The sequence below is a fragment of the Ovis aries genome, chromosome 15 (assembly GCF_016772045.2).
Source record: "Ovis aries strain OAR_USU_Benz2616 breed Rambouillet chromosome 15, ARS-UI_Ramb_v3.0, whole genome shotgun sequence".
NCBI lineage: Eukaryota > Metazoa > Chordata > Mammalia > Artiodactyla > Bovidae > Ovis > Ovis aries.
This window is the reverse complement of record NC_056068.1, coordinates 34,978,653-35,002,808: the sequence shown is the minus strand read 5'-3', so window position 1 is coordinate 35,002,808 and position 24,156 is coordinate 34,978,653. Positions and strand designations below refer to the sequence as shown.

The window sequence follows — 24,156 nt, the reverse complement described above, 5'->3', positions numbered from 1 at the left end:
GGCTCTGGAGGTCAGCTAAGGTTTGAATCTGATTTTGGTACTTATTAGCTATGTGACCTTGGGTGATTTGCTTAGATTCTATGTCTTTTTCCTCATCTCTAAAATGCAGATAATAACAATTACCTCATTCATGCAACTGTTCTGATACTTAAATGAAATAATGTACATAAAGTGTTCTGTGGCTTAAGGCACACAATAAGTGCTTGAAAATGGTATTATTCCAAACTACAGCACTTTCACATATATTTTCTAATATTCATGGGACCTATGAGGATTTTTTTTCATTCTTGAACTGAAAAATTTCAGATATACCAAAGTAGAAAGAATAGTATAATGAATCCCTAGGTACTCATCACCTAGCTTCAACAATTATCAACACATTAGCCAGTTTTGTTTCACTTGTACACCCACCAAACTTTTCCCCTACATTTGGATTGTTGTTGTTGTTTATTAGTTGCCAAGTTGTGGGTGACTCTTCTGGGACCCCCTGGACTGTACCCCACCAGGCTCCTCTGTCCATGGGACTTCCCAGGTGAGAATACTGGAGTGGGTTACCATTTCCTTTTCCAGGGGATCTTCCCGGCCCAGGGATTGAACTCACATCTCTTGCTTGGCAAATGGATTCTTTACCACTAAACCACCTAGGAGGCTACTATACTTCAGTTAAAAAAGAGAGAGAGAATAAAAATAAAATAAAATGTCTTCAGTTCAGTTCAGTCGCTCAGTCGTGTCCGACTCTTTGCAACCCCATGAATTGCAGCATGCCAGGCCTCCCTGTCCATCACCAGCTCCCAGAGTTCACAAACTCAGGTCCATCGAGTCAGTGATGCCATCCAGCCATCTCATCCTCTGTCATCCCCTTCTCCTCCTGCCCCCAATCCCTCCCAGCATCAGGGTCTTTTCCAATGAGTCAACTCTTCGCATGAGGTGGCTAAAGTATTGGAGTTTCAGCTTTAGCATCAGTCCTTCCAAAGAACACCCAGGACTAATCTCCTTTAGAATGGACTGGTTGGATCTCCTTGCAGTCCAAGGGACTCTCAAGAGTCTTCTCCAACACCACAGTTCAAAAGCATCAATATTTTGGCGCCCAGCTTTCTTCACAGTCCAACTCTCACACCCATATATGACTACTGGAACAACCATAGCCTTGACTAGACGGACCTTTGTTGGCAAAGTAATGTCTCTGCTTTTGAATATGCTGTCTAGGTTGGTCATAACTTTGCTTCCAAGGAGTAAGCATCTTTTAATTTCATGGCTGCAATCACCATCTGCAGTGATTTTGGAGCCCCAAAAATAAAGTCTGACACTGTTTCCACTGTTTCCCCATCTATTTCCCATAAAGTGATAGGACCAGATGTCTTGATCTTCGTTTTCTGACTGTTGAGCTTTAAGCCAACTTTTTCACTCTCTTCTTTCACTTTCATCAAGAGGCTTTTGAGTTCCTCTTCACTTTCTGCCATAAGGGTGGTATCATCTCCATCTCTGAGGTTATTGATATTTCTCCCAGCAATCTTGATTCTAGCTTGTGCTTTGTCCAGCCAAGTGTTTCTCATGATGTACTCTGCATACAAGTTAAATAAGCAGGGTGACAACATACAACCTTGACATACTCCTTTTCCTATTTGGAACCAGTCTGTTGTTCCATGTCCAGTTCTAACTGTTGCTTCCTGATCTGCATACAGATTTCTCAAGAGGCAGGTCAGGTGGTCTGGTATTCTCATCTCTTTCAGAATTTTCCACAGTCTTCGGAAAAAAAAAATTAAAATACAGCCCAGGCAACTCTACCCAATACATTTCACATGTAAGTCAATACTTAGAATGGCCTATATGTGAAAAGAATGCAAAACAGACTGAACACATGCAGAATGTGCCTGCAAATGCAGAAGCCACAGGAGATACAGGTTCGATCCCTGGGTTGGGAAAGTCTCCTGGAAAAGGAAATGACAACCCACTCCAGTATTCTTGCCTGGAAAATCCAATGGACAGAGGAGCCTGGTGGGCTACACGCCATGGGGCCACAGAGAGTTGGACACAACTGCACAACTGAGCACGCACACATACGTGTGTGTATAATTCACTTTGCTGTATACCTGAAAATAACACAACATTGGAAATCAACTATACTCCAATAAAAATAAAAAAAGAAATCAGAACAGAATAAAAGCATACGAGTTCGACAATGAACAGTGGTAAACCACAGATTAAGCTCCTATGGATTGATTTTTCCTCTGGTTGAAAGGATTTATCTTGACCTTTGAAGCCATCAAACATGAAGTGTGAAAGAAGATTATCAATTGCTCAGATTTTGTACACAGTGAATAACTCAGAAAATGTCTTTTTTTCCTCCAGTTTCCAGCACTAAAACAGGTGCCTCGGCATCTGCATGCTTTGTCACACTTTCAGAAGAAAATATTCCTAGCAATGTGGTTGCTTAAAAGGAAGTGTGTACAGGTAGAGACTGCAGACAGGGAATTAAAAGTATAGAGCCCGGCACCACAACAGCTTTCAACTAATGTTAATTGATGATGATGCCAGTGATAGTAATCATAATGAAGAGGTTGACACGTGACATATGAACCACACGAAGGAGCAGGAAAACAAGCCACATGTCTGTAAATAACAGCTTGCAAAGCAGCTATGGAGCTTGTCTGAGGAAAAGGCTAAAGAGGTGGTTGTGTATGTTGCAGGTGCTAAAGCCACTGACTTTGGAGTCAGCTAGGATTCTGATGTGTGACCTTGAATCTGTTGCTTAAAATCTCTGAGCCTCAGTTTCTGCATTTGTGAAATGGAGATAATAGTACCTATTGAATATTTGGCTGTTATAAGGATTTAATGAGGTTGTGTAACTGACTTATAAGTATCAAAATTATTTGGGAGTTACTCAGAGATGTCCCCCAAGCTTGAGAAAATGAGGCAAAGTACAATTGTTTTTCACAAGTGAAAGAAGGAGACTGAAAGGTTCTTAGGTTGGAAATAATGTATTTGGAGGAACACTGAACAATTTAGGAGGGGAGAGTAAGTATCCCAGGTTCTCCCAGTAACTTGATGAGGATCTAGCTACCTGGGTTAAGTTTGCCAATAGGGAGAAATGAGCAGGCACTCAGCCTTCAAGTATGTAAGCCCTGTGGCAGTGAGTTTCTCTCTGGATGACTAGATTAGCACTTGACTCTGGTACATGTTGAGGTGCCCAAGTCTGTCTCTCAGCCCTGGACATTCTGAGGCCTTTCATAGAAAAGGTCAGATGGAGCCAGACTCACCTTAGACAGTGTGCATACCAGTCACCTTGAGGTCTTATTAAAATGCAGATGTGGGTTTGGAAGACCTGAGGTGGGGCCTGAGATGCTCCCGGGTGATGCTGATTCTACTGGTTCCTCGATCACACTGAGTAACAAAGCTGCTGAAAACACATCCCCACTTGCAGTACACTTCTGCTTTCTACAAGAATTCAGAAACAGTATTTATCATCTTCTCTTTCCTTTGGGGGTTGTAAGTTTCCAACCCGGAACCTAATGCTTGCTGCCTAAGTACTCCACATCTAGGGACTGGAGAAAGCCTTTGTTGTCGTTGTCTTCAAATGTTTTTATCCATCTGGCTGCATCAGGTCTCGGGCAGCATGAGGACTCTTTAGTTGCGGCATGCAAACTCTTAATTGTGGCATGTGGGATCTAGTTACCTGATCAGGGATTGGACCCAGGCTTCCTGCATTGGGAGCGTGGAGTCTTGCCACTGGACCACCAGGGAAGTCCCTGGAGCAAGTCTTTGACTTGCCTTCTCTTCTTGTTTCCTCATAGAGTTATGGGCATACCTTGCCTCATACACTGGGCAATAATAGGTGTCTAAATCTCCCTCTCTCTAATCCAGGGCAAGGCACTAGCTCAGGCTGTTTTAGCCAGGTATCCTGCCTGAGATGGACTGAAGCTAAGAGAAAAAGGTGCTTGCACAGGGGTCCCACAGGAAGCCCAAAGGCAAACCAGGGGAAGCTGAAGTAAAATTATTTGAGGGAATGGGAAGAGAACCTGAGAAAGGGTTGAAAAGATGGTGGTAGGTGATTGCTTAGGAGTTAGGAGATCTCAGCTTATCTGGCAAATCCTGAACTTGCAGGCTGCATGATGAAATCATCACTCCTATAACAGGCAAGGCTAAATTTGAATCAAGTCATATCCAGGCGTGAGTTTGTTAAAGTAAGAAACAGGCAATGCAGGGCTTTTGAGAGTATCTTGCTTTTGAAATTTTTGATTTGCTTATCTGAAAACTAAGAGAAATAAACAGGTTATGGATAAACCATAAAGGAATAGAATATAATAAAGAATGTATATATATGTCTGAGTCAGTTTGCTGTACAGCAGAAGTTAGCACAACATTGTAAATCAACTATACTTCAATAAAAAATTAAAAAGCGGTTATATAAAACTTAAGTATAGACAAGATTAAAACTCATGTATAATCTTTAGATGAATGTTATTATACAAGAATAAATTGCAAGAAATCCGAGGAAAATTAATTACCACTGTGTTAACTATCAAAAACCTTCAAGTTTCTAAAACTTGTCCCTATGTTTTTTTCTTCTCACAAGGGAAATCCTGTTATAATCCTTATATCCAAATAAAGATTAACATTCTCTTTTTTCTGCAGGCTAAGCATCTTGTTGAGTTACAAAATTAAACATTTTTCATCTTAAAGAAACTTTTACTTTTAATTTTTTCTGTATCCCACAAATAATGTTTAAAGCTATTCAAAGTTTTAATTATTACAATCAACAACATAAGATAAAAGCTGTAATCCTTCAAAGTACACCACAATGAATGCAAGGACTTTATTTCCTTCGAAGGAAACTGTCTAGATAAAAGAAGAAAACTGTTTTAATCTAAGCATATTCTTGTCTGCTACATAATAACCAGTAGGCACACAATGGCTTGAGGTCTAGCAAAGAACAAAACACAGTTCTTCATCACACAGTCTTGTCTTTGATCTTAGCTAGATGTCTGACCTTGGTAAGCCACTTTATCAAGTATCAAGCCTCAGTTTAATCCTCTGTAAAATGAGAGATTAGACTAGTTGGTATCCAGTCCCAGTGCTTCACTGATACAGAAGAAGCTTGATTTCGTAAGAGCATCAAAAAACAGTTGCTGTTTTCTTTACCACTGAATGTTTCAGTAAGTGGGGACCTGAAAAGGTGAAGCAGCTCACTCTTGGTGCTGAAAGGGGAGAACAAGGATTATAATTCAAAATGCCTGACTTCCAGCTCAGGACATTTTCTACAAAGTCAAGTGACTTAAAATTCTTTTCAGAGGTGAACTTCTTTCTCAGCAATTAAAATAAAAATGCACTGGGCAAAAAAACCACAGAAGACGTTGGTATAACATAATTTCCTCTCAGGAAGTGGGTGTTTTTCTGGGTAAGTTAATGTAAGTCATAACTGACTGATTATGGTTAGAGGAGTGGATGTAAATTATGCTAGAGAACCACATGAAAGCAAATTAAGTTTTCATATACTACCAAAATGGCTAGTTTCAAGACTTCACAGTACTGATCCTCTTGGTCTGTGAGTGATCGGAAGGCCAAGGCCATGTCTGGTGCATCTGTGTGGTTAGCCAGGCAGGCATTCTGCATCTAGGAGATTCTCTCCCTAGTTCAGGGGCACAGGGGGCAGGGCTGGGGCAAAGGAGCAGGTCTGCAGCATTAGGGAGAGGAACTGAAAGGAAGGTTACTTTCAGGAGGACAAAGTAGGCTATGGAAGATCTTGCAATGGAACCGAACAAGTCCTCTGCACAGATATGTGAGCAGGGATGTCCTCCGCACAGATATGTGAGCAGGGATGTCCTCCACACAGATATGTAAGCAGGGATGTCCTCCGCACAGATATGCGAGCAGGGATGTCCTCTGCACAGATATGCGAGCAGGGATGTCCTCTGCACAGATATGTGAGCAGGGATGTCCTCTGCACAGATATGTGAGCAGGGATGTCAGGTGTTCTCAACAAACGTTACTCACAACCAGAAAATGGGGCGGGGGGTGGTGGTGGAGAAAAACCCATTAGGACTCCCCTGGTGGTTCAGCGGCTAAGACTCCAGGCTCCCATTGCAGGAGGCCTGGGCTTGATCCCTGGTGAGAAACCTACATCCCGTATGCCACAACTAAAGATTCTGTGTACCGCGACGAAGATCCAAAGACACTGAGCGCTGAAACTAAGATCCAGCCCAGCCAAATAGAAAAATAATCTTTAAAAATACCCATCCATTTTTTTGTAGATATACCTTGTCCCTCCCCACTCCTTTTCCTTTGAGAAAGTTTTAACATTCTCATAATACTTAGCACCAGGCCTTCCCTGGTGACTCAGGTGGTAAAGAATCTGCCTGCAATGCAGGAGACTCGGGTTCAATCCCTGGGTCAGGAAGATCCCCTGAAGAAGGGAATGGCAACCCACTCCAGTATTCTTGCCTGGAGAATCCCATGGACAGAGGACCCTGGCGAGCTACAGTCCATGGGGTCACAGAGAGTCGGACGTGACTGAGCGACTAACACTTTCACTTCACTTTATACGTAGCATTAGTGCACCTGAACATAGTACTCGAAAATGGATTAACTAGGTAGCAAAATTATTCACGTATCTTTGTAGAATATTTCTATAACATAATATTTCTATATAAAATATTTCTTTAATATGTGCTAGGCATTGTTTTAAGTACTTTCCAAATAAATATTAAGTCATCTAATCCTTGTAACAACTCTATGAGGTATCATCACTGCTGTTATCCCCATTTTATAGATGAGGAAACTGGAGGACAGAAAAGTAACTTGCCCAAGATCACACAGCTAGTAAGTGGCAGAATCCATGTAGTCTTCTCCCAAGTCCATGCTTTGCTGTCTCCTTAAGAAAGGACTATAAAGCAAGTGCTGAGAGGGGACATTTGTTCTTTTGGCTACACCCACTTCTTATGCTAAAGAAGTACTGGCAAGTCGAACCCATGGAAGGCGATGGGATGCTGGACACACTACAGCAAAATATGGCACCTTAGCATCCTGAATACTTTAAACTGAAGGAGTTTTGAGAAAATGACAGAAGTAGGAAGGTCACTCTGACCCTCCCCTCATCCTTTCCCCCTGAAATGTCATAAAACACTCATGTGAGAGTTACCTTCCTTATATTCAGGGGGAAGGAGCATCCTTACCTGAAGACAAAGGGACGCCAAGAAGCATCCTAACAAACAGGCCTTGCTAAGTTTTTCCCAATTTACTTACCTCATACTCCTTAATCTATCACATCCCTCCATGACGGTCCTTGCTCCATCAAACCTAGCATAAAATACTCAGCTCTGTTTCCTTAAACCTTCATTTCTTTATGCAGGCTCCTGTGACACACAAATATCAAATAAGTTAGTTTGCTTTTCTCCTATTAGTCTGCCTTTTTCAGTTTAATTTTCAGACCCAGCCAGAGACCCTAGGAAAGTTTTTCTTCCCCTACAAAGGTGGTGCTTTCCCCACTGGCTAATGCACACCACGCTGCAGCCCTAACAAGGGCTCCCTGGGGCATTTCTCAAGGCAAGTCTCAGTACAGAGTGGACGTCCATGTTTGCTCTTTGTCTTTCTTTGCCAGATGAGTGTGGTGAACACTGGAGATAGTACAAATAACACAAAAGAGGTTGAGTGAGGTGCCGGGCACTGCAGATAAACAAGTCTGCTCAACTCAAGCAAATCACTGGAGAACCTCTCCGTTTAGGTGACAGAACGCAGGCTAGGAAACAGGAGAAAGGTCAGGGAAGGAAGAAGAATGCCCTATTAAGGAAGCCAGTGGAGGAGAGAATGCCAAGAGGGGACTGTCCAAAAGCATCAAACGCTGCCAAGAGGCCAAGAAGACTAAGAATTGTATGAAGGCTGGGCTTGATAAGGTGAGAAATTACCAAGAGGAATACAGAGGAGGGCTTTGGGATGAGTCAATCAAGGATGACTTCCTGTAAAGGATTGATTTTGAAATCAGACTTGAAAACTCTAAAGAACATGCATTGAAAGAAGAGTGGAGAGAATCTTGGGCAAAATGATACATTTAAGGAAAGGGAAGGAAGCATGAGCAAGCTTGGCAGGAAAGTGTAAGTGCAAGACTTTACTGCAGAGGAAGGTGCCTGGCACAGGAAGCAGAACAGAGAAGCTGGTGAGACTCAGAAGCGAGGTGGCAACTATTAGAAAATCTTCAAGGCTTTTGTAAAGAGTTTGCTTTGGTGTATAGGTATTTTCTGTAACTTAATTTATTTGGCTGTGATGGGTCTTTGTTGCTGCTCGGGATTTTCTCTAGGTGTGGCAAGTGGGGGCTACTCTCTAGTTGCGTGCATGGGCTTCTCACTGTGGTGGCTTCTCTTGCTCTGGAGCACAGGCTCTAGGGTGCAAGGACATCAGCAGTCGTGGTACGTGGGCTTCGGCAGTTGAGGCTCCCGGGCCCTGGAGTGCTGGGTCACTCATTGTGGCATGTGAGCTTTGTTGTTCTGCAACCTGAGGATCTTCCTGGACAAAGGATTGAACCCATGTCTCCTGCATTAGCAGGTGCATTCTTTACCACTGGGCCATCAGGGAAGCCCTGGTGTATAGGTTTTTTTTTATATATATAGATTTTTAAAAATTTATTTATTTATTAATTTGGCTGCACAAGGTCTTAGTTGCTGCATGTGGGATTGTTGACCTTTGTTGTTTTGTTCATTAATTTTGTTGGGTAGAGGTTCACTCAGTTTCCCTGTTCCACTGTGGAGGAAGTCAGTTTTGCATTTACTAAATGAGTCTTTTCAGTATTCCTGATGGATTTTATATGTGCATTTCACACGTGGCTCCCCATATACCACCAATACAATCTGTGGTAAGACAAGTAGAGCTTATTGCATAAAGGAGAACACCACTCCAAAAAGCTTTGGCAGTATTTTGAAGGGAGAAAGCAAGGACAGACTTTATGGAGAATTGGAGGTTTGATTTAGGGTGAGTCTTTCAAAATAAGTGCTTAATTACAATTAGGTAAGGGTCATGATATAACAGTCGAGGAATGGTAGAAACAGCCAAGAGGAGAATTTTGAGGGGAGGAATTCAAAGAATCTTAACGGGCAAACTACTGATGCTTTCCATCAAAGTATTGATGGTTCTTTCAAGAAGTTACTATAATGAACAAGCAAGCCATTCGTCTGGATGGGAGACTCTTGGAAATTAAGTGATGCTAATGAACACAGAAGAATAACAAAATCAAGCTAATGAAGACAGGAATAGCACAAAGTCATATTATTGCAGACAGTAAGATATGCTTCCCTTCCTCAGGGTCTAAGAAATATAGTATATCATATATGGTATATGATAAATATGGTAATATCATATACAAATTTTTGGGGGGAGGATGGGGCAAGCTATAGTTTTTCCAGTAGTCATGTATGGATGTGAGAGTTGGACTATAAAGAAAGCTGAGCGCCGAAGAATTGATGCTTTTGAACTGTGGTGTTGGAGAAGACTCTTGAGAGTCCCTTGGACTGCAAGGAGTCCATTCTGAAGGAGATCAGCCCTGGGATTTCTTTGGAAGGAATGATGCTAAAGCTGAAACTCCAGTACTTTGGCCACCTCATGTGAAAAGTTGACTCATTAGAAAAGACTTTGATGCTGGGAGGGATTGGGGGCAGGAGGAGAAGAGGACAACAGAGGATGATATGGCTGGATGGCATCATTGACTCAGTGGACATGAATCTGAGTGAACTCTGGGAGTTGGTGATGGACAAGGAAGCCTGGTGTGCTGCAGTCCATGCGGTCGGAGAATTGGACACGACTGAGCAACTGAACTGAACTGAACTGGCATGCTACTTGGCTTGCAAGATCTTACTTCCTCAACAAGGGATTTGAACCTGTGCCACAGGCTATGGAGGTTATCCACCATGATGTCCAGTGCATTAACATCAAAGGGCCAGGTGTATTACATTGCTGGAAAAGGAACCTCATGGGTGTCTTAAACTCAGACACTTATTTTTTTGGCTTCTAGAGATGAATGCCAAGTGGCAAAAGAACATTAACTTTGCTGCCACTATGCGGAACTGATATGGACACTAAGGAGCTCTCCCAGGTACAAATCCTTTCTGTGTCCCCATTTCTTGTTTTTAAGAGGCTTCAGCCTCTTAGATCTTCCCTGAGTACCAAAGGGAAGATTCAAAGAGTTGCTTATCAGGGAGGGGAGGGAGTGAAGAAACAAATGAGGAGCAGTCAAGAAACAATAGTGTAATAAAAAAGCATCATCCTGGTTCTTCCTCAAGGAATATATATGACAATATATTCGGCTTCTTCAGCAGGAGCTAAGGCTCCCACCTAGTGAGTACAAGATTCCTGGGGCACTGCCCTGTTACCTCACCACTAACCAGCCAGAAAAAAATCTGCACACAGTGGACGATAAAAGACTCTGACCCCTCCCTAAATGATTAACTGTGATTATTTTTTTTTTTTGTCTTTTATTTTATTTATTTATTTTTTTTTTTTTAGTTTTTTATTTTTTAAATTTTAAAATCTTTAATTCTTACATGCATTCCCAAACATGAACCCCCCTCCCACCTCCCTCCCCATAACATCTTTCTGGGTCATCCCCATGCACCAGCCCCAAGCATGCTGCATCCTGCGTCAGACATAGACTGGTGATTCAATTCACATGATAGTATACATGTTAGAATGTCATTCTCCCAAATCATCCCACCCTCTCCCTCTCCCTCTGAGTCCAAAAGTCCGTTATACACATCTGTGTCTCTTTCCCTGTCTTGCATACAGGGTCGTCATTGCCATCTTCCTAAATTCCATATATATGTGTTAGGATACTGTATTGGTGTTTTTCTTTCTGGCTTACTTCACTCAGTATAATCGGCTCCAGTTTCATCCATCTCATCAGAACTGATTCAAATGAATTCTTTTTAACGGCTGAGTAATACTCCATTGTGTATATGTACCACAGCTTTCTTATCCATTCATCTGCTGATGGACATCTAGGTTGTTTCCATGTCCTGGCTATTATAAACAGTGCTGCGATGAACATTGGGGTACATGTGTCTCTTTCAATTCTGGTTTCCTTGGTGTGTATGCCCAGAAGTGGGATTGCTGGGTCATAAGGTAGTTCTATTTGCAATTTTTTAAGGAATCTCCACACTGTGATTAAATCCCCCTTTATCTCTTTAAAAATGTTCATGGTCAAGCAGAATCTTGACAGTTGGTTCTTGGATATGAGTCCGCCTTCTTCCCAGCTTGCTGGCCTCCTGAATAAAGCAATCTTTCTTTTCCAACCAACATTTGTCTCTTCAGAATTGGCTTTTGAGTGGCAAGCAGCCAAACTTGAGTTAGGTAACACATGTTTCTCTAGTATCTTGTAGCCACTATTAGTTCTGTGATTTATTTTTGTTTCTGGATTGCTTATGGCTAAGTTATTCCCCAAATTTTGTTAGTCATATTTGTTTATCTCTTTGTCCATCTTAAGACCATGTAAACTAGGAAGGAGAACAACTTTTGATCAGGAAGGGAAACAGCTTTTTGACATCCAAACTAGTAAGTTTTTTGGTTTCTGTTTTTACTCTTGGCTTGCAGCTGAAATTGTAGATTTAAATCTATAGGTTAAGAATCGCCTGCCAATGCAGGCTGGCTTGGCACTCACAGCTAGGTCTTAATGTGCTCCTGGTGGACATGAATAATTTCACAGAACATCAACAACAGACAAGACCACCCTGTGACCAGGATGGATTAGTACAATAACAAGCCCATTCCAATAATGTCTGAACGCAGACAAAACAAGAATATTGTCCAAGCTGTAAAATACCAAATATCTCCCTGTACCAGCTAGTATGAGTAACTGATACCGCTTTACCAATGATAGCTCTAGGCTTAGTGTGCCCTCCCTAGGAATAAGAGATATTGAGATAATCCTAGTTTGTCCCCACTTTCACCTAGAGTAAACCCTCTCTTCCTGTACCTTCTCTGAAATCACCCAACCAAATCTTTAGTACTGTAAGTCCTTTCTTACACTCTTACTGAGTTGCCCCACAGTTCCCTATGGTATATATTCTCTTCTGCTTCAGTGAGTTATAAACCAGACTTGCTCAACTACAGGAGTGTTCCTGGTGGTCTTTGCCTGAAGGGCATAAATGATATTTGAGACTGTGAAATGTAAATTTGTAATCAAAGAAATTGAATCATCACACCGACAACATTTTCATTTCAATAGTAATTACATTTTGTAGTATGTATGTTTGGTAGTAACCTGAAGTTAATGTTTAAGTTCTTTTTAGCTTAAAACATTGGACTGGGAATTCCAGTGGTCAGGACTCCAGAGTGCTTCCTCTGCAGAGAGCACAGGTTTGTTTCCTGGTCAGGGAACGAAGATCCCGAAAGCCGTGAGATGCAGCCCAAAACAAAACACACACAAAAAGCAAACAAACAAAAACATTGGACTGGTATTAGATAAATTAATAGATAATCACTGAATACTTAGATAACTTCTCAGTAATGTAGAATACTGGATTGTTGATTATTACTAAGCATAGTTTTAAATATACATAGTTTTGCTTATTTTTATGTGCTGTAGAGAGGTTATAACTTGGGTCATGATAATAAACATGTTCACTTTGCCACTTTAAGAAGCTGAAATGGGATGTATGTGGTTGTAGAAAGTTGTATTATATGTGCTCAGATGAGCTTTGCTTATCTGCTAAAATGCTCCTGTACAAGAAGCAGTTCTTATTTACCCATCCCCTGGTTTTATCTGTACAAAAGAAATCACTTGCTGTGGTTAAAGGTAGTCAACATAAATGGTTGGTGTTCTTGCCTGGAGAATCCCAGGGACGGTGGAACCTGGTGGGCTGCCGTCTATGGGGTCACACAGAGTCAGACACGACTGAAGCGACTTAGCAGTAGCAGCATTCTATGAGCAATAGTAACAGCGAAATAAAACTGTGAATGTTTTTTTTTTTGTTTTTCAAGAGGGAAAAATAAAAAGCTTTTGTCCTAAAGCAGAAGTCCTCTGGTTTTTTGGTCTCCAGGTTTCTGAACACTTAGCACATTGGAAATGGAACCAAAGGAAGTTTAAAGACCTTTTCATTGATTGATTGATTTAGCAATGATGACTCCATGGATGATAATGTAAATAACATCACAGTATTACCATAAAATAGCTTTATCTCATGGATTCAAGACAGAACAACTGTACTAAACATTATTAGAGAGTCAGTTACTTCCAGAATATTAAAGGGTATAATGCAGGACAAAACTTAAAAATTAATTTTATTTGCCTGTGCACCCAGGCTGTTTTAACAAAATACCACAGACTAGGCAGCTTACAAACAACAGAAATTTATTGCTCACAGTTCTAGAGGCTGGAAAGTCCAAGATCAAGTGCCAACAAGGTCACTTTCTGGTGAGGGCCCTGTTCCTGATTCATTAGCAGGCACCTTCTCCCTATGTCCTCACATGGTGGAAGGCGCCAGGGATCCCTGTGGAGTCGCTTTCCTAAGGACTCATTCCACCCTAAGCACTTCTCAACGTTTCCAGCTCTGAAAATATTATCATTGGGTGTGAGGTTTTTAACATATAAATTCCAGGGGTGGGGGGAGGGCACGATATATCATTCAGACCACAGCACTTTGATTTATGCTACCTGAGTTTGAAAAGAAGCTGTGAAAAGGACGAGGGCTATAGTGAAGTTCACCCTGTCTTGAACTGCTTGCTTTTATGACATTATTCCTCCAAGAGACCAGTCAGCCATTTTGGGGCAAGTTGAGTGTATCAGGCCTCTTCTATCACCTTGAGCACCTCCTGGAATCTTTTTGCTCCATTATAACTATGAATGGCTACCTGTAGCAACCTGGACTGAGAGGGGTATGATTATCAATGGGTTCAGGATCCTCAGACATAGAAGTTTGAGTTGCAGGATCAGGAAAGCCATGCAGACCTGCTGAGGTGGTAGCTGAGGGTGAGGGGAATTTAGAACTCAAAATGGAGGAAGGAGAGGATGAGTACTAGCTGAGGCCTTGAGATCAAATGCAGGAATACATGCTGTAGTTCTTCCAACACACTTCCCACAGGAAGGAAGTTTCCCTCAAGAAGAGAGATCCATGGCAGCATGGAGGAGGCGACCCTGAACCTGAACAGGCAAGTGGGTCTGCATGGTACAACGGGTGGACTACGGCAACGATGAGAAAGTGCCTCTTGGGTCTCTCACTACAGGAAGCATAATTGATTGTAGACCTCTGCTGCGGTACTTGGCAATTCACAAGTCCATGATTCCCTAGCTAGTGACTGAGCATAGCGAGGATAATAAGGTAGGCCCTTTCGTGAGAGACTTGTTCCTTTTCTTTTTTATTTTCTTTTTAAAATTTTAATTAATTAGTTTATTTTACTTGTTTCTTTTCTTATGGAGAATTCAGCTGGAAGACTACTTGATGGCATGACAAGCTTTTTTTTTTTTTTTTTTTTTAATTTTTTACTTTATATTGGGGTATAGCTGATTAATGGGCTTCCTTTGTGGCTCAGCTGGTAAAGAATCCTCCTGTAATGTGGGAGACCTGGGTTTGATCCCTGGGTTAAGAGGATCCCCTGGAGAAGGGAAAGGCTACCCACTACAGTATTCTGGCCTGGAGAATTCCATGAATTCTATAGTTGGTGGGGTTGCAAAGAGTCGGACAGGACTGAGGGACTTTTACTTTCACTTTCACAGCTGATTAATGGGCTGTTCTGGTAGCTCAGCTGGTAAAGAATCCGCCTGCAATGCAAGAGACCCCAGTTCGATTCCTGGCTTGGGAAGATCCCCTGGAGAAGGGATAGGCTACCTACTCCAGTATTCTTGGGCTTCCCTGGTGGCTCAGATGGTAAAGTATCCACTTGCAATGCAGGAGACCTGGGTTCCATCCCTGGGTTGGGAAGATCCCCTGGAGAAGGGAAAGGCTACCCACTCCAGTATTCTTGCCTGGAGAATCCCCATGGACAAAGGAACCTGGAGAACTACAGTCCGTGTGTCACAGTCAGACACGACTGAGTGACTAAGCACAGCACAGCACATAGCTGATTAACAGAAAACAATGTTGTGATAGTTTCAGTGAACAGCAAAGGGACCCAGCCATACATATACATGTATCCATTCTTCCCCAAACTCCCCTCCCATCCAGGCTGCCATGTGCTGTACCGTGGTCCTTATTGGTTATCCATTTTAAATATAGCAGTGTGTACATCTGACAAACTTTTTTACAGTTGCTTGTTTGTTTATGCACTCCGCTCTGCCTTCCTTCCTTTCTTCTGTCCTTCTTTTCTTCCCTCCTCACATCCAAGATTAGACCTGCTGACCAATCCTAGCATATCAGTTCAGAAACTAGTTTACAATCCACTCAGAATCACAGCTGGTACCATCTTAATATAAGGTAGTACCCAGAGTTGTGTTGACATAGATAGACCACCATGTCCTCAGTGAAGAGATCAGCCCAACTCAAAACACAGTTACATGCCGTCCAGCTTGACACAGAAACCAAACCACCCTTGACTAACCCAGGTTATCAATAGAACAAAAATCTGATTTATGATGACCCAGAGCCCAGAATATGGTAGATCATTCCCAGATTAATTTATTCAACAAGTATTTATTGCAGGCTTACTAGGCTCCAGGCACTATATAAGTGTTAATGCTTATCTGGGCATGGCAGGATTCCAGAGAGGCTTGCATCACCCTAGTGAGCTAAATGCATGGTCCAGCTCCTCTTCCTGTCGTAGTCAACGTTTCCAGACTATTGTCAACAGATAAATTCTCACAGATTTTTTTCTCATGATGTCATATTCTGCCTCATCCCGTTATGGCAAATTTTTATTACATAATAGCATGTCACATTATGGCCTCATCCCATAACACTTGACCTAGTAGACTTCTATACCTGCTTATGACCATTCATTCAACACATATTTATTAAATGTCTTTAGATTGCTAGGTTCTGGAGACACTAAAATACTGCTTCTAAGTAACTCAGTCTTTAATTCTACCCCCAAAGATTAATACATTAAAAAAAAACCACTGAAATTCTAAAAGAAAGGGTATAAGTTCTTTAATAAAGATATCTTCAAAATTCTATGAGAGTGATCTTCCCTGGTGGCTCCATGGTAGAGAATCTGCCTGCCAATGCAGGAGTTTGGTGCAGTTCAGTCGATAAGTCGTGTCCGACTCTTTCCGACCCCATGGACTGCAGCACGCCGAGCCTCTCTGTCCATCACCAACTCCCAGAGTTTACCCAAACTTATGTCCATTGAGTCAGTGATGCCATCTAAACATCTCATCCTCTGTCGTCCCCTTCTCCTCCTGCCCTCAATCTTTCCCAGCATCAGGGTCTTTTCAAATGAGTCAGCTCTTTGCATCAGGTGGACAAATTACTAGAGCTTCAGCTTCAACATCAGTCCTTCCAATGAACACTCAGGACTGATCTCCTTTAGGACGGACCAGTTGGATCTCCTTTCAGTCCAAGGGACTCTCAAGAGTCTTCTCCAACACCACACTTCAAAAGCATCAATTCTCCAGCACTCAGCTTTCTTTATAGTTCAACTCTCATATCTGTACATGACTACTGGAAAAGCCATAGCCTTGACGTGACAGACCTCCGTTGGCAAAGTAATGTCTCTGCTTTTTAATATGTTTAGGTTGGTTATAACTTTTCTTCCAAGGAGTAAGCGTCTTTTAATTTCATGGCTGCAGTTACCATCTGCAGTGATTTTGGAGACCTCAAGAATAAAGTCAGCCACTGTCTCCACTGTTTCCCCATCTATTTGCCATGAAGTGATGGGACCGGATGCCATGATCTTCGTTTTCTGAATGTTGAGCTTTAAGCCAACTTTCTCACTCTCCTCTTTCACTTTTATCAAGAGGCTCTTTAGTTCTTCACTTTCTGCCATAAGGGTGGTGTCATCTGCATCTCTGAGGTTATTGATATTTCTCCCAGCAATCTTGATTCCAGCTTGTGCTTCTTCCAGCTCAGCATTTCTCATGATATACTCTGCATATAAGTTAAATAAGCAAGGTGACAGTATACAGCCTTGATGTACTCATTTTCCTATTTGGAACCAGTCTATTGTTCCTTGTCCAGTTCTAACTGTTGCTTCCTGACCTGCATACAGGTTTCTCAAGAGGTAGATCAGGTGGTCTGGTATTCGCATCTCTTTCAGAATTTTCTACAGTTTATTGTGAGCCACACAGTCAAAGGCTTTGGCAAAGTCAATAAAGCAGAAGTAGATGTTTTTCTGGAACTCTCTTTCTTTTTCGATGATCCTGTGGATGTTGGCAATTTGATCTCTGGTTCCTCTGCCTTTTCTAAAAGCATCTTGAACATCTGGAAGTTCATGGTTCACTGAACCATGGCTTGCTGAAGCCCGGCTTGGAGAATTTTGAGCATTACTTTACTAGAGTGTGAGATGAGTGCAATTGTGTGGTAGTTTGAGCATTCTTTGTCATTGCCTTTCTTGGGGATTGGAATGGAAACTGACCTTTTCCAGTCTTGTGGCCACTGCTGAGTTTTCCAAATTTGCTGGCATATTGAGTGCAGCACTTTCACAGCATTATCTTTCAGGATTTGAAACAGCTCAACTGGAATTCCATCACCTCTACTAGCTTTGTTCATAGTGATGCTTCCTAAGGCCCACTGACTTCACATTCCAGGATGTCTGGCTCTAGGTAAGTGATCACACCATCGTGATTATCTAGGTCATGAAGATCTTTTTGTTCAGTTCTTCTGTGTATTCTTGCCACCTCTTTTTAATATCTTCTGCTTCCGTTAGGTCTGTACCATTTCTGTCCTTTATTGTGCCCATCCTTGCATGAAATGTTCCCTTGGTATCTCTAATATTCTTGAAGATATCTCTGGTCTTTCCCATTCTGTTGTTTTCCTCTATTTCTTTGCACTGATCACTTAGGAAGACTTTCTTATCTCTCCTTGCTATTCGTTGGAACTCTGCATTCAAATGGGTATATCTTTCCTTTTCTCCTTTGCTTTTCGCTTCCCTACTTTTCACAGCTATTTATAAGGCCTCCCCAGACAGCCATTTTGCTTTTTTGCATTTCTTTTCCATGGGGATGGTCTTGATCTGTCTCCTGTACAATGTCACAAACCTCCATCTATAGTTTTTCAGACACTCTGTCTATCAGATCTAGTCCCTTAAATATATTTCTCACTTCCACTGTATAAGCATAAGAGATTTGATTTTTTTTGCCAATGCAGGAGACACAGATTTAAACCCTGGTCTGGGAAGATCCCATATGCCACAGAGCAACTAAGCCCATGCACCACAACAATTGAGTTTGTGCTCTAGAGCCCAGAAGCTGAAACTACTGAGCCCATGTGCCACAACTACTGAAGCCTGTGTACCCTAGAGCCTGTGTTGTGCAACGAGAAGCCACTGCAATGAGAAGCCTGTGTACCACAACCAGATAGGAGCACTGCTTGCTGCAACTAGACAAAAGCCATGCAGCAACAAAGACCCAGCACAGCCAAAAATAGATAAATTTAAAAATTTAAAATTCTATGAGAGCCTATGCAAGAAAGAGGAGATTAACACATCCCCTCCCCAAAGCTTGCCATTCTGGAAGATATTTGCAAAATTGATGACCTTTTTACTTTACTTCCTTACTGCCTCTTCTTTCAGTTTGGTTCAGTTGCTCAGTCCTGTCTGACTCTTTCCAACTCCATGATCTGCAGCACGCCAGGCTTCCCTGTTCATCACCAACTCCCAGAGCTTGCTCAAACTTATGTCCATCACATCAGTGATGCCATCCAGCCGTCTCATCCTCTGTTGTCTTCTTCCTTTATGTCCTATAAAAGCACCTGGCATCCAGACGCTGATAAAATGGTTATTTTGAGACATCAGTCTGCCATCTTCTTGATAGCTGGCTTTCCAAACAAAGTCATATTCCTTGCCTAAAAAAAAAAATTCTCTGAGAGCCTAATGGGGGAATTATTTTTTAATGCTAGGAGGGTGTAGCTAGGGGGAGTGATTTATCCACTATTTTTTTGAAAAATGACTAGGAGTTTAGTGAGAGAGAAAAACATTACAAGAAAAGCAGTCTGTGCCAAGGGCATGCAGGCAGTAAGGAGAATAGGATACCCCAAGGACAAATAGTTGGTGATGCTTTGAAATGTGTTATCTTTTGGAGACATAATGGTTTATTACACTTGAGGACAATGAGATCTGTTCTAAACTTGACCCAAAGATGTTCGACACAAAGGACACCTGACAATAGCATATAATAAAAATCAGGCCAATATTAGTAAATTTGGGAGGAAAGTAAATATCTTATAAATTGAATTTCATTGATCCAGTTTAGTTCCTTGATTGATTCATAGACTGCATGATGGAGGCAATTGTTCTGAGGTTAGAGTTGCAGGTTTAGAAAGAATACTATTGGGATTAAAATGGCAGGATATAAACATTCTGCTGCTTCTACCCTTGTCGCAATGAATTTTCCAAGGTCTGTATATCTTATGTCATAGATTCCCCTCCTACAACATTGATTCATCTCTTTATTATATGGAATTCCCCAGATCAGTGTCACACACTTAAATGCCTGCAAGTGCTAGGTGGATGATGTAAGTGAAGCTGACTAAGTGGGGATTGTAACAACTATCTGCCTTGTCCAAACAGAGAAGCTGTTATTTTGCTCCAGCCAGTTGCTGCCATGTAGGAATGCAAGCTAAGGATTGTCAGAACACCAACATTTTCAAGAGAAGCCAGACATCCTAATTTTTATTATGGAAACTTGTGATTTGGTAACTAGTTGGGAAAAACCCCAACTCTATAGGCAGGCCAATACAATGTGTCTATAGGTCTAATTGTACCCCTGGGCACCAGTTGGTAACCTTAGTCTTAAAACTTTTCTAGTTTTCTATGATATCATTTTTAAAGGAATAAAGGACTGTTCCATCTCCTTCTGACATTACTGGTTTCCCAAATAAGGACTCATCCTTCTCCTCTTGTGAATAATTATTCTGCACTACCCTTTAGTAATTTCAGTTTGTCCACCCCTTTAAGCATCAAGTTTTACCCCTCTTTTGTGATAGCAGGAACTATACTAACAATCTTCTACATTTTTGAATTTGTCTGGCCACACCCTTTACATCATGAATTGCCTTACCACTTTGGAATGTCAACTAATGCCTTCATACTACTGCAGTCATTTGCTGATTTCTTTGTATCATGTCCAATATATTAACCTCATTCAGGACTGCAGCCTAGGATGGGATGTGGAAAGATAAAATTTGTATGGCACCACAAAAGGGTGAGTTGCTTGGGAAAGTTCATGATGTCATTAGAAAATGTCTACATTAAAAGGATCATAAAAGTTAGAGGGACCTCCCTGGTGGTCCAGTGGCTAAGACTCCATGCTCCCAATGCAGGGGGCCCAGGTTCGATCCCTGGTCAGGGAACTAGATCCCACATGCTGCAGCTAAGAGTTCGCATGCCACAAATAAAGATCCCACATGCCACATCAAAGACTGAAGGTCCTGTGTCCCACAGCTAAGAGCTGGTGCAAATAAATATTTTTTAAAAAGAATCATAAAAGTTAGATAAGGGTGTGTAAACACTGTGAGTCAGATCTATTTAAAGTGAGTAAAAGTACAAACGCAGCTTTGCAAGTATTTCAGGTAAACGTCTATCATAGTGAAGTTTTATAGGAGATCTCTAAAGCGACTCTGCTTTCTGGAATTCTGTCTATTCCTTAGGGGGAACAAGAGGTTCTTATTTTTTAACTTCCTGAAATAAAAATAAAAATCTAGTGATTGGGAATAAGATTAATATAACTATAGTCATTGCACATTTTAGTTTTTTGCTGAACAGAAACAAAACTTATGAATGTAGCACACACTACTAGATAATGTTCCTTACTGCAGCATGACTGAATTTTTTTCTCACTAAATTCTGATAATCTATGGAACACATACTTCATACTACTTTGTTTCTAGTTTGTTCTTCCCTTTTTTTAAGGATTGCTAGTGCTAGTCACTCAGTCATGTTTGACTCTTTGCGACCTCATGGACTGTAGCCCACCAGGCTCCTCGGTCCATGGGATTCTCCAGGCAAGAATACTGGAGTGGGTAGCCTTTCTCTTCTCCAATGGATCTTCCTGACACAGGGATCGAACCCAGGTCTTTGCAGGTAGATTCTTTACTGTCTGAGCCACCAGGGAAACCCAAGTATTGCTGAGTGGGAGTAAAATTATTATTCTTAGGATATTATAAAACTTTCTCAGTAGAGATAGTTTAATTTTTAAAGTAAAACTTGGACTGCAAGGAGATCCAACCAGTCCATTCTGAAGGAGATCAACCCTGGGATTTCTTTGGAAGGAATGACGCTAAAGCTGAAACTCCAGTTCTTTGGCCACCTCATGCGAAGAGCTGACTCATTGGAAAAGACTCTGATGCTAGGAGGGTTTGGGGGCAGGAGCAGAAGGGGACAACAGAGGATGAGATGGCTGGATGGCATCACCGACTGGATGGACATGAGTTTGGGTAAACTCTGGGAGTTGGTGATGGACAGGGAGGCCTGGTGTGATGCGATTCATGGGGTCACAAAGAGTTGGACACGACTGTGACTGAACTGATCTGAACTGAACTGAACTGAACTGAGTTTTGAAATTATTGCCATTGTAACATGGATCTAGATACTGTTTTTACTGTTTGATTTATTCTTATTAATATGTGTCTCCTATGTGATGATCACTAATATCAGCAGGCAGAAGATACAATTTCCATTCTCTTTTTAAAGGAAAAAAGATAAAAGCAGGGATTTCTCTGGTGGTCCAGTGACTAAGACTCCATACTCCCAATGTAGGGGGTCCCAGGTTTGATTCCTAGTCAGGGAACTAGATCCCATACATCACAATTAAAGATCCTGAATGCCACAACTAAGACTCGGTGCAAACAAATAAATAAATAAACTATTTTAAAAAGATAAAAACAAAAATCAAATCCCTTTGTCAAAATACTGAGAAAAACATCCTTAGAATACCTAAGATAATTTGGTAATTTTCCTTTTATTCACTTATTTGTTCATTCAACAAATATGTATTGATTGCCTATTATACATATCAGACTCTGGGTAAATGGTGATAAACAAAATATTGTCCATATTCTCACAGATTTTCTGGCCAAGTGAGAGAGACAGACAAAAAACAATTAAGGAAGGGCTTCCTTGGTGGTTCAGTGGTAAAGAATTCACCTGCCAATGCAGGAGACATGGGTTTGATCCCTGATCTGGGAGGATTCTACATGCCTCTGAGCAACTGACCCCGTGGTGCTTCACAGCTATTGAGCCTGTGAACTAGAGCCCAGGAGCCACAGCGGCTGAGCCCATGCGCTGCAACTGCTGAAGCCCACACGCCTCAGAGCCTATGCTCGGCAACAAGAGAAGCTACCGTAATGAGAAGCTCTCACACCACAACTGGAGAGTAGCCCCCGCTTGCCACAACTAGAGAAAAGTTGAACAGCAATGAAAACCCAGCACAGCCAAAAATAAATTAATAAAATTAAAAAAAAAAAAATTAAAGAAAAAAGTCCATATATATGTATGAGTGAGTGAAAGTCGCTCTTTGCGACCTCATGGACTATACAGTCTATGGAATTCTCCAGGCTAGAATACTGGCTTAGGTAGCCTTTCCCTTCTCCAGGGGATCTTCCCAACCCAGTGATTGAACCCAGGTCTCTCACATTGCAGGAGGATTCTTTACCAACTGAGCCACCAGGGAAGCCCAAATATATGTATACCTATATACAAATGAATTTCATACATATGTACATGTATACCAGAGAAGGCAATGGCACCCCACTCCAGTACTCTTGCCTGGAAAATCCCATGGATGGAGGAGCCTGGTAGGCTGCAGTTCATGGGGTCGCTAAGAGTTGGACACCACTGAGTGACTTCACTTTAACTTTTCACTTTCATGCATTGGAGAAGGAAATGGCAACCCACTCCAGTGTTCTTGCCTGGAGAATCCCAGGGATGGGGGAGGCTGGTGGGCTGCCGTCTATGGGGTCGCACAGAGTCGGACACGACTGAAGCGACTTAGCAGCAGCAGCAGCAGCAGTATATGTATACTATTAGGAAGAATAATGGGAAGGAGGAGAGGAAAATTACTTTAGGTTGAGTGGTCAGAGTGGGCTTTTCTGAGGCAATGGCACTTGAGTACTAGTGAAGGAGAAGGATCTGACTATGTAAAACGTAGAGGAAAGAGTGGTCTATGAAGTGGGTATAGCTTGGGCAAAGGCTTCGCCTAGGAATGGCTTCTCAGAACAACACTAAACATGGCTAGAGTACAGTGATTGAGAAGGATATTAGTGAGAAATAAAGTTGAACAGAAAGCTAGGAGACCTCATGAAGAGTCTTGACAGATACTGGATGGAGTTTGGATTAGAAGCCATTGTTTTCAAGCAAAGCCAGGCTATGTTTTAAAGATCATCCCCCATCTCACCCACAGCTCCCCCACATCTACTGTGTGGAGAACGGGATATAGGAGATCAGAGTGAGTTTCAGACATGACTTTTGTAGCTATTTGCTGGACGGAGGAGCCTGGTAGGCTGCAGTCCATGGGGTCGCTAAGAGTCAGACACGACTGAGCGACTTCACTTTCACTTTTCTTTCATGAACTGGAGAAGGAAATGGCAACCCACTCCAGTGTTCTTGCCTGGAGAATCCCAGGGACAGGGGAGCCTGGTGGGCTGCTATCTATGGGGTCGCACAGAGTCGGACACAACGGAAGTGACTTAGCAGCAGCAGTATTCTAGTGAGAAATGATGATGACTTGGACTGGGTTGGTGGGAGGAGAGAGAAAAGTAGATTATGTATGTCAGAGTAGAGTCAACAGAACTTGCTGATGAGTTATATAGTATGAAGGAGCATTAAGAATCAAAAATGACTCACAGGGTTTGGCTTAAGCAACGAGGGACATTCCATTTACTGAAATGTAAAAGAGTGCTGAATAGGTTCTCTGGAAAGCAGAAGCTGAAACGGAGTTAGGTGTGCCACAAGTGTCTTAGGAAACAGCACTTGTAAAAGGAAAAGAAGCGGGGGCAGAATGGTACAGGGAAAGTTGCAAGCGGTGATGAAACCTGACAAAGTCTTTGCCAGCCCAATGGCAAGTACCAGAGCAAAGGCAGCTAGTTAGTAGAGTTC

The 24,156-nt window shown here is 41.9% G+C and overlaps 1 non-coding gene across 1 annotated transcript; it reads left to right on the top strand.

Annotated features, from left to right (window-relative positions):
* Positions 1–20,341: 20,341 nt before the first annotated feature.
* Positions 20,342–20,414, top strand: TRNAW-CCA (transfer RNA tryptophan (anticodon CCA)). The gene has a single exon. It is a non-coding gene; the product is annotated as a tRNA-Trp (tRNA).
* Positions 20,415–24,156: the final 3,742 nt, after the last annotated feature.